This window comes from Ambystoma mexicanum, chromosome 5q (assembly GCF_040938575.1).
Source record: "Ambystoma mexicanum isolate Mex_15411 chromosome 5q, UKY_AmexF1_1, whole genome shotgun sequence".
Classification (NCBI taxonomy): Eukaryota; Metazoa; Chordata; class Amphibia; order Caudata; family Ambystomatidae; genus Ambystoma; species Ambystoma mexicanum.
In genome coordinates, this window is record NC_090933.1 from 33,002,377 (window position 1) to 33,011,893 (window position 9,517).

Genomic DNA, 9,517 nt, shown 5'->3' on the forward strand with positions numbered 1-9,517 from the left:
TGTTGATGGCACGGGCTGCTGAACCCCCCCACACTGTCCGGGATGCCTGGAGCCGGGACCTGGGATTAGACATCACAGATGATATGTGGTCCAAAATGTGCATGCACACCCGCAAGGTTTCCCTTAACTCTAGAGTTAGGTGTATCCAATACAAGCTGCTCAACCGCCTGTACTACACCCCGTATGCGATTGGAAAATTTACCCGAGATCAATCACACCCATGTCAGAGATGTAGGGCTAGCGACGCGGACCATGCACACATGTTCTGGTCGTGCGGGGCACTGGCCCCGTTCTGGAACGCGGTACTCGATGCCCTCTCTGAAATAGTGGGGTTCCGCGTGGATCCTGAACCCCTGCCTCTCCTGTTTGGGCTCTGGGAAGGGACTGAACCGAAACGGGTAGCCAAGTTCTTGAATGTGGCGGCGAGTGTGGCCAAGAAATGCATTCTGCAGTGCTGGAAGCGCAGGTCCCCTCCCACTCTGGAGATGTGGCTCAAGGCCCTCACCTGGACACAATCCTGTGAAGAAGACTATGTTAAAATGCTGCCTAGTCATGCTCGCCCTAAATACATTTGGACAGAGTTTTGTAGTTACCGGAACAATAAGGTGGACCTGGAGCTCTTGTCTTCCCCTCCCTCTCCTGATCGGGGGGCTGACATTGTTACATGAAGCACGCCTCTACCGCAGGTAACCGCTGATGGCACTGTATATGACCCTCTGTAATATTTGTACGCCATAACCCATGCTGTATTGTGAAATGTGTGTCAATATGCTAAACTACACTGTATCGGCTGCTACTTCTTGCCAATAAAGAAAAGTTTAAAAAAAATAAATAATAATAATTATTTCCAATCCCGCCTCAAAACTGTCAAAACACACAGAGAAGAGCTCACAGTTGCTGAAATCCTCAAGGCTTTTAAGTAATGCTGGCCGCTGTCCAAATGTCGCAGAATCGATGAGCCTGCAACACCTTTGCAGCCAAGTCCACCTTCGGACCCCCCAAAAACTACAGTCGATCAAGAGCACATGGGGTTGGCTGGGCCCAAGGACTGCCTTGAGAGAAGGCCGGATAGGGAGATTACAACGGGGAGTGCCCCCGCAACCACGCACCCCACTTCAGCCGTCAATGAAAAAGAAATTGATTTAGCTACTATAAACCTTGTGATAGCTGAAAATGGGGACGTGCTCACCCTGGTAGCAGAAGCAAATGATAAAAACTCCTCACCAACCATTGATGAAGTACCTATGTGTGAGGACAACACCACCACCAGGCACATGAGCCTGCTTGTCTAACCAATAGTAATTGGAAGTGGGACCTTAATCCCAGTGAGAACTGCGGGAGACCTTCCCTTGGGAGTAACTCAAAATAAGTTTCGAAATAAAGGCCAAGAAAACGCAAACTTACTACCCCCCTGTCTCCCAGGAACCCACAAGAATTTACCATCTCAAGCCAACCGCAGACACTCATTTGGATCTATAGGACCACATAATAGCCATCGTCCCATAAGACAATTGCCGATTTTGGAGACGCCACGGAAAGCCCAGACCCGCAAATTCCTTAAACCCGCCACCTACTGAAACACCGGCAAAGAAGGTAGATATGCTCTCTATAATATCGGCGGTCACAATTGCCCTAGCCCCCTTCATGAAATTATATGAAGCCATCAGTGACAATTTAAAAGATCATACGACTATTCAAGCGATGATGAACAGTAAACTAATCTTCCTAGAAGCACACATCATGGCAAGCGGACAAAGAGATGTTGCAGCAATCCCCATGTGGAAGGTCTTCCATCATTCCTCCACATCTACATCAACTTCGCTAATCAATCCAGAAGCAAAAGAATCTATCAGTACTCAAACAGAAATGATGATTGATCTGACGAAAGCCAACCTAAGGATGGATGCAAGAGTAATTACTCCATCGGGCCCTTGCGTTCGTAACGCAAAGGACTTTATTACATCTGACCCAGTAATCATCAATGAAGACAGCCCCCCGGCAACACAATTGGCAAATGGCCACAGTAAACAAAGCCAAAGAGAGAAAGGCACAAGAGTGTCGCTGAAAGCAAAACCGACGTCTATCTTGCAGTCGGTCACTGAAAAACTGTTAGAACCAGTTTTCAGGAAAACATGCACGACGAAGGGAGTAACAACTGCACCCAACAAAGAGGAGCTAAAACTGGTGCTGGGGGAACATGAGGTGCCTGCTGATTTGAAGAAGGCCTGTTCTGACATTCAACGGGCCGCCGCCTCTCCGAGGTCTGCAGAAGACTTTCTGGAAGACGACGAAATGATGAACCTGAGTCAACATATGGCTGAGGAAAATAGAGGTGAGGAAATTCTCTCAACTCCATGCGTTTTCCCGGCCCAGACAAAGCACAAAGCGAGTTGCTCTATCGACGAGACAGGGGAGAAGTCAGAAATCAGCGGATTTCCGACGTTAGAGAAGCGGTGTAAGAAAATATCAAAGAAAATAGGCTGGAGAGACTCGCCCACAACAGAGACGCATCAAGACAAAGAAAATCGGCTACAGAAAGTCACCAGCAGGGAAAACGAGACGAAAACATCGGCAAAACAATGGCAGGAACACACATCGAAAAAAGAGAGTAGGAGTCCCGCCAACACGAGATCTCGTCCTATTTACAAACCAACAGCTCAACCCCCAGTCCTTTCTAAACATTGGGGTAAAGTTCACTATGTAACAAAGACAGAACAATACAACAGGGTGGAGAAAAACCCTGAGGAGAAGAAATGAATTCTCAAGCTGGAACAGATCCCAGGGAACGAAGACGAGGTGATCTTAAACCGCGGATCCGTATTGAGTCTTTCTGACTTTATTCCAAACTTGAGGGGCATTACAACCAATGACCTACTCATTGTAGACCCCAGCCAGAGACATCGAAAGTCCATAGCTCATCTCTACCTGGCCTCAAAATCTGTCCATTCACTTCTAAAAGAAGAGACAAAATCTCTGTTGAGAATGGGCTACGACATTACTGAATCTTCTAGATCGGTTGGTCATAGTCCTAAGAGTAAGCGGTCAGAAGTGGACAAACCTAGAGAAAGACGGGCTAAGAGAGATCATGGCTCCCATCGACTGGACAGAAGGTCACCATCATTAACCGATAAGCCTGCGGCAAACGAATATTACTATGCAGAAAGACGGAAGAGCGTAGAAGGTGGGAAGAAGCAGAATCCTTGATCTGACCAGCCCAACAACACAGAAGATCACGATTTGAGGAATCGATATCTCGCAAGCTCGGCTGGAGGAGATGTTAGGGTGTTCAGCCAGACCAGCAGAACCGCCACAATATCAAGAACCATTAAGAAGTCAGTGTCCGAAGACAAGTCGAGGTCTGACCCGACGACCAAGATGTCCCAAAGCATATGGTCATGGCTACCAAAAGCTATTTTGAGAGAGTCAAAAAAATATCAACGCAAGGACCATGAGCCCAAGGCAAGTGCCATCAACTCGGACATGAAATCCAGGTCGCATGTTCGGTTGGGCTCATGGAACACCAGAGGCCATTCCCATTTGACGGCACAAGGAGACATAAAGTTAGCCGACTACGACATCTTGTGTCTAAAGGAGACCTGGCTTACACAAGCCCCGACATTAGAGGGCTACGAAATCGCTTTCTCACCTGCCAAGAAGGGGCAGATGGGGCGTCCATCTTCTGCCATCTTGATAGCTTGCAGACAAGGAAGTGGCTGCTCCCTTGAAGCAACTCTCATCAGCAATCCCTTCCTGCTAATGGTTAAAGCCACATGGTCCAGTGGTGACGTCAAGGACGAAAAGGGAAACTCTTCATCCTTCATCATAGCAAACACCTACTGGAATCCAGCGGCGATCAGTGATTCCTCTTGCCTAGAAATGTTGGAAGGCGCGATCGATGAAGCTCTAGCAGTTCACCTAGCTCCTTATCTTTTGATATGCGGGGATCTCAATGCCACGTGTACATCTACCCCAAATACTCACAATCTCCACGGGACGGCAAATCCAGCAGCGAGAAGAGGCACAGATTAGCTAAAGTTGATGAAATCGCGAGACATGCATAATCTAGACAGAGTGTTTCCAGACTCCATGCGTCTCCCAACATGGAAACGAGACACTGCGAGAGCCACCATAGATTACATCTTCGTATCTATGACATTACTACCGGTGATGATATCATTTGAATTTATTGACACGTCAGCAAGTGACCATAATCTCCTCTGTAAAACATGGCCAACAAAAGCGCCTTCAAAAGCAAACTCTGAATTTCGTTTGAACATCTACAATCAGCGCTCAAGATTGAATTTGTCTGCAGCAGCTATTAGTGATCTCATGGCTAAGTACCACACACAGACCTATGTCACACCAGAAAAACAGATTGACTACTTGCTGTTGTTGATGACGTACAAACATCAAATTCACAAAAGGAGCTGCCAAAGCACCAAAACCCATGTGTACGACATAAACCTGGTGACAAAAAGAAGGGAAATGAGAAAACTAAAACGACGAGCTAAACAGCTGGGGACTCCGTTTGCAATCAGAGCTGCTATGGAAGGATGTTGCTCATACAAAACCTGGGTGCAGAATTATCGCTTGACCTTATATCAACAAGATTCTGAGAATATACTAAAAGCAATAACGTATAATAACAGTCGAGAGTTCTGGTCACTCTTAAAATCAGCAACCTCCACTTCAGAACCAGCCTTTATCTCAAACATTGGAGAATGGACCTGGGTCAAATTTTTTCAAACTTTATTCCAGAAGACACAAAACTCGTGCAGAAAATCCAATGCTGTGGAGCCTACAAATTGGAGATGACTGGACGACATAGACGAAATAACGAGCCAGATAATGAAACTGAAAAACTCCAGAGCACCAGGCTCCGATGGCATAACCAACGTAGATCGGAAGGCCTTTCCGTCAGAGTGGGCAAGGTTCCTGAGCAAAATCTTCAGGAAATGCGCAACGTTAAAGTCAATTCCGCCGTTTTGGATATCTTCCATTGTCGTGCCTGTCTACAAAAAAGGAAACAAAGCCGACCAGAAAAACTACAGGCTGATTGCATTACTCGACTGCATTGGGAAGGTGTTTGGATCCCTATTGCTTCGGGAATTCAACGTATAGGTGAAAAAGGCTCCATGTAAGGATTATTTGCAAACCAGCTTTAAGAAAAATCTGGGAACATCTGCAAACATCCTGTTGATTAGCGCATTAAAGAGCAGAGTGTTGGAAGGTGGCCCAAGACTCTTTATCACTTTCATTGACCTCACTCAGGCCTTTGATCGAGTAGACCGCACATTATTGTGGACAAAACATGAGGCCTGGTAATGCCCACAATCTCTTCTGGATCCAATTAAGGCCCTCTACACAGGTATCAGCACTAGAGTGAAACTAAACCAGCAAGGGCTACTTTCACAGAACATACCAACGGCTAGAGGAGTAAAGCAGGGGTGCCCCTTGGACCCGGCTCTCTTCTTGGCTTTCATTGGAGACCTGCAAGAAATTAGTCCAACTATTCGATGTTTTCCTCTCAAAATGGGGAATACCCACGTAAACAGATTACTGTACGCAGATGACTTAATACTCCTGGACCATACCCCTATAGGTTTGCAGCGCCAACTGAGCAACCTTCAGGATTATATGGTGAAAAACAACTTAGAGATAAATGAAAGCAAAACCAAATTCATGATTATCTCTGCTTCCATCAAGAAAAAAGATAAAGTTGTCTTACATCTGGCTAGCCAATCCATAGCAAAAGTGAACGGATTTAGATACCTTGGAGTGATCTTAGACAGCTCAAGACACGAAATGGCTATGCAAGAACACTTGATATTAACAACCAAAAAATTGATCACGCAAGGCAAGGCAATCAACAGGAAATTTGGGCGGTTTTCTTTGATTCCTGTTTTGGACTTCTACAAAAAAAAGGTTGTACCTATACTAATGTATTGTGTGGATGCTATGTCAAACTTACCCGGCATACTCTGGCCGAAATTGGAAGCGCTGTTCTGGAGATCCATACTAGGACTCCCAAATTCCACTTTGGTGGCAGTGATAAGACAAGAACTGAGTTTGCTGTCTCTGGGAGGTACAGTGAAAATCAACACTCTGATGGTATTTCGGAAATGTACAATGTCCAATGAACAGCTGATTTACAACCTGATACTCAGAGAAAGCGGTAGCGGAAATAACAAGATGCTGAATACTTGGTCCACACTAAATTTTGATACATTATCTTCGGTGGAATGTGACAAAGAGACGCTGTTCACAAACCCCACACAAATCCAGAAAAAATTAAAAGAGCTATACTGGATAAGACCAAAGAAACAGCTTTAAATAACAAACTGATCCAGCATCTTCCTTCCTATATCAGGAATTTAAATGAATTACAGCCATAAATAAAAAAGTTACCTCCAGACCAGCGCGAGATCTCCTAATGAGAGTGAGATTAAACCTCTTGCAAACAAACAAAATATTGGCAATTAGAGGTTTATCGACGATGAAGGAGTGTCGTTTCTGTTCTCAACCGACAGCAATAGAGTCAATTCGTCACTTGCTTCTCTCTTGCCCTAGCACTCGAGGAATAAGAACAACTTACCTGAAAGACATTTTAAATTACTATGCATTAAGTGACCAGGACAATTGTTGGGCCAGACTGATAGGGGGCGACAGAACCCAGTGGGAGCTGGCAACTTTCAACATTTTAAAATATGTGAATTCTGTTTTACTTTTACCACAGCTTTCTTCATCAACTATGAAAGGTTAGATAATTATTCCTTGGAGTGTTTTATGTTACACGTCTGGTTTATGTAAAAATGTAAATGATTAAATACAAATATAAATAAATAAATAAATAAAAAAGGAATCAGTTTATGGACATGCATGAGCGCCCGTTTGATGCTCAAATTAGGGATCACAAAAGGAGACTACGTCGGGATGTGAGAAAGGTTATAATGAATTCTTCCCTTGTTTACTGTGAAAGTTACCATTGGTACAAGCTTGAAACAATCATATACAAATTGGTGCAAGTCACACAAATTCCTGAAGTTTCGAGAGCAAATCAACAGATAATTTATACATTTATTAATTATGATGTTTCGGGACTTTGGAGCATTTTGAATGGATCAGATAAGCACCACAGGATGGTCCAACTGTATTTCTGAGGCTCATTGGATGTCATATTGTTCTGCTCTTTTTACTAAAAAGGAGGTGACTGGGGTGGTATGGAATGACACTGATAGAACTCCATAGGTACTGAACTTTGACAAAGAGGATCTAGTGCATGCTTTAAAGCAATTGAAAAATGTGAGAACCTATGGTTTTGACAGGGTCTCTAATATTGTTTTAAAAACAAGTGTGCATTTATGGGCAGATATAATGATTTGTTTATTTTCCCAAGTTGCAGGAAATATTTGTATGCCAGATTCCTGGGCAATGTCGATTTTGGTACCAATCTATGAAAAGGGGTTTCAAGGTTCTCCTAGTATCTATAGGCCTATCTCTTTGATTGATACCTCCTCTAAAGTACTTGCAAGTTGTGTTCTAAAGGATTTACATGCTTGGATGGAAAGCTCGGGCAGATTAAGCATGTTCCATCCTGGCTTCAGAAAGGGCATTGGTACGGCATTCAATGATTAAATGTCATCCCTATTTCAAACAAAAGCTAATATACATAGAGTAAAATCCATTTATCTAGTCAATCTGCGCATGTCCTCCGCCTTTGATAGAGTGAATAGAGGAAGACTGTGGTATAAATTAAATAATTGTGGTATAACACACAGTTCACTAAACATGCTTGTGTTGTTTCAGACAAACAACAAATTAAAGGTTCAAATAAACTCTAAAGGTTTTCTGACTAGACATGTGGGGGTGGACACTGGTTTAAGCATTCGCGTGTTGGGCGTTTTGAGGTTGCTTGGTTGGCGTATGCCAACAATATAATTATAATGGATTTATCTCTGATTGGCCTACCAAGGAGACCGATGAGTATTGAGGCCTACGTCAAACAAAACAATCTAGTAATGAATCCAGCAAAATCAGGCCTTATTTGTTATAATGCAAAAAAAAGAGCAAAAAGTTGGTGTGGGTTATTGGTGGTAAGAAATGTTCAGTAGTCGACAATATGTCTGATCTGGGTTATCTTTTTGCAACCAAAAATCATTTAAAAATTCTGAAGACAAAATTAAGGGAGAACATTCAGACTGCCTGGTGCAAATGAGATTAATCAATAAGAATGTTTTCCTTTTCTCCTTGTGTCCTTTACTTATATTTTATAAATCATAAATGAGGCAAATAGTTTGATGTGGTCTGAAGCTTTTTCACATTAACTGAAATAAATAGCTCCATTGTTGGCAAAGGAACATTTGGTGCGAAATGTTAAGATGACCCCCCTCAGTGCTTATAAAAGCAATCTGGTGTGAATTGGGTTTGGATTTTTGGTGGTAAGTATATAAGAAGAATAAGGTGTGTTTGTATATGAACATTATTGGCTCGAGGGGGTTCAATTTGTATGCAAAATTGGGAGAAATCTTTGAGACAAGGTTTTAAAATATTTTATGATGATGTCTGCACTTTTTAAATTTGACGCAGATATCTCCATTGACCTTCCTCCGGCTACGATAAAGCAAACATTGAGTTTGGGACAGGAATGTTAATCTGGACCTCTTGCCTAATTTGACTCTATTTAAGGGGTATATTAACTGTGTGGAGGGTCCTTTGGGTGGCTGGCCCCCACACATTATCTTATTAAAGCCCCTTCTAGGTCCTTTAGAGATAAATTATTAAGATTTAGGTATAATTGTTTGCACACTCTGGAGGTCCTAGGTCTACACATAGGTTTAGATTATTTTAAGAGGACCTGTGGTGGGAGGCCGAGTGATGGGAGGCTGTTTGAGTATTGAGGGGTGATCAAGTTTCTATGATAGTTTTAGAACACTATTGGTTGTATTGATTTGGTAGTGTTTTATGCTCTATTCTTTTTTTAAGATTTAGTATTTGGATGTATTTGATGTCTTTTAAATTATTTTTCTGTTAAATTAATTGTATTTTTGCATGTTTGATGAATTTGTGAAAGGTTTTAATGCAAACCAAAACATAATAAATAAACAAAATAATTAAAAAAAGGTATATAAGGCCTTTAAAAGGTCCAGCTTGCTTCCTTCTTCCTCTGTGGGTTATGGTTATTTTGACAGTTGATTTAGGAGTGGACAGGACAGGCTCACAAAACAGTGGTTTTGGATGAGTTCTAGAGTGCTTTTGTGTAGTGTAGGGGAATTTTGGAGTGTTTTTCAAGATTTAATATTTGGATGTATTTTATTTCCTATAAATCAATTTTCTGTTAAATGAATTGTATTATTGTACGTTTGAGGAGTTTGTGAAAGGTTTTAATGTAAACCAAAACATAATAAATAAACAAAATAATTAAATAAAAAAAAGGTTTATACAGCCTTTAAAGGGTCCAGCTTGCTTCCTGCTTCCGTTGTGGGCTTTGTTTGGATGTTGAGTTAGGAGTGGACAGGAC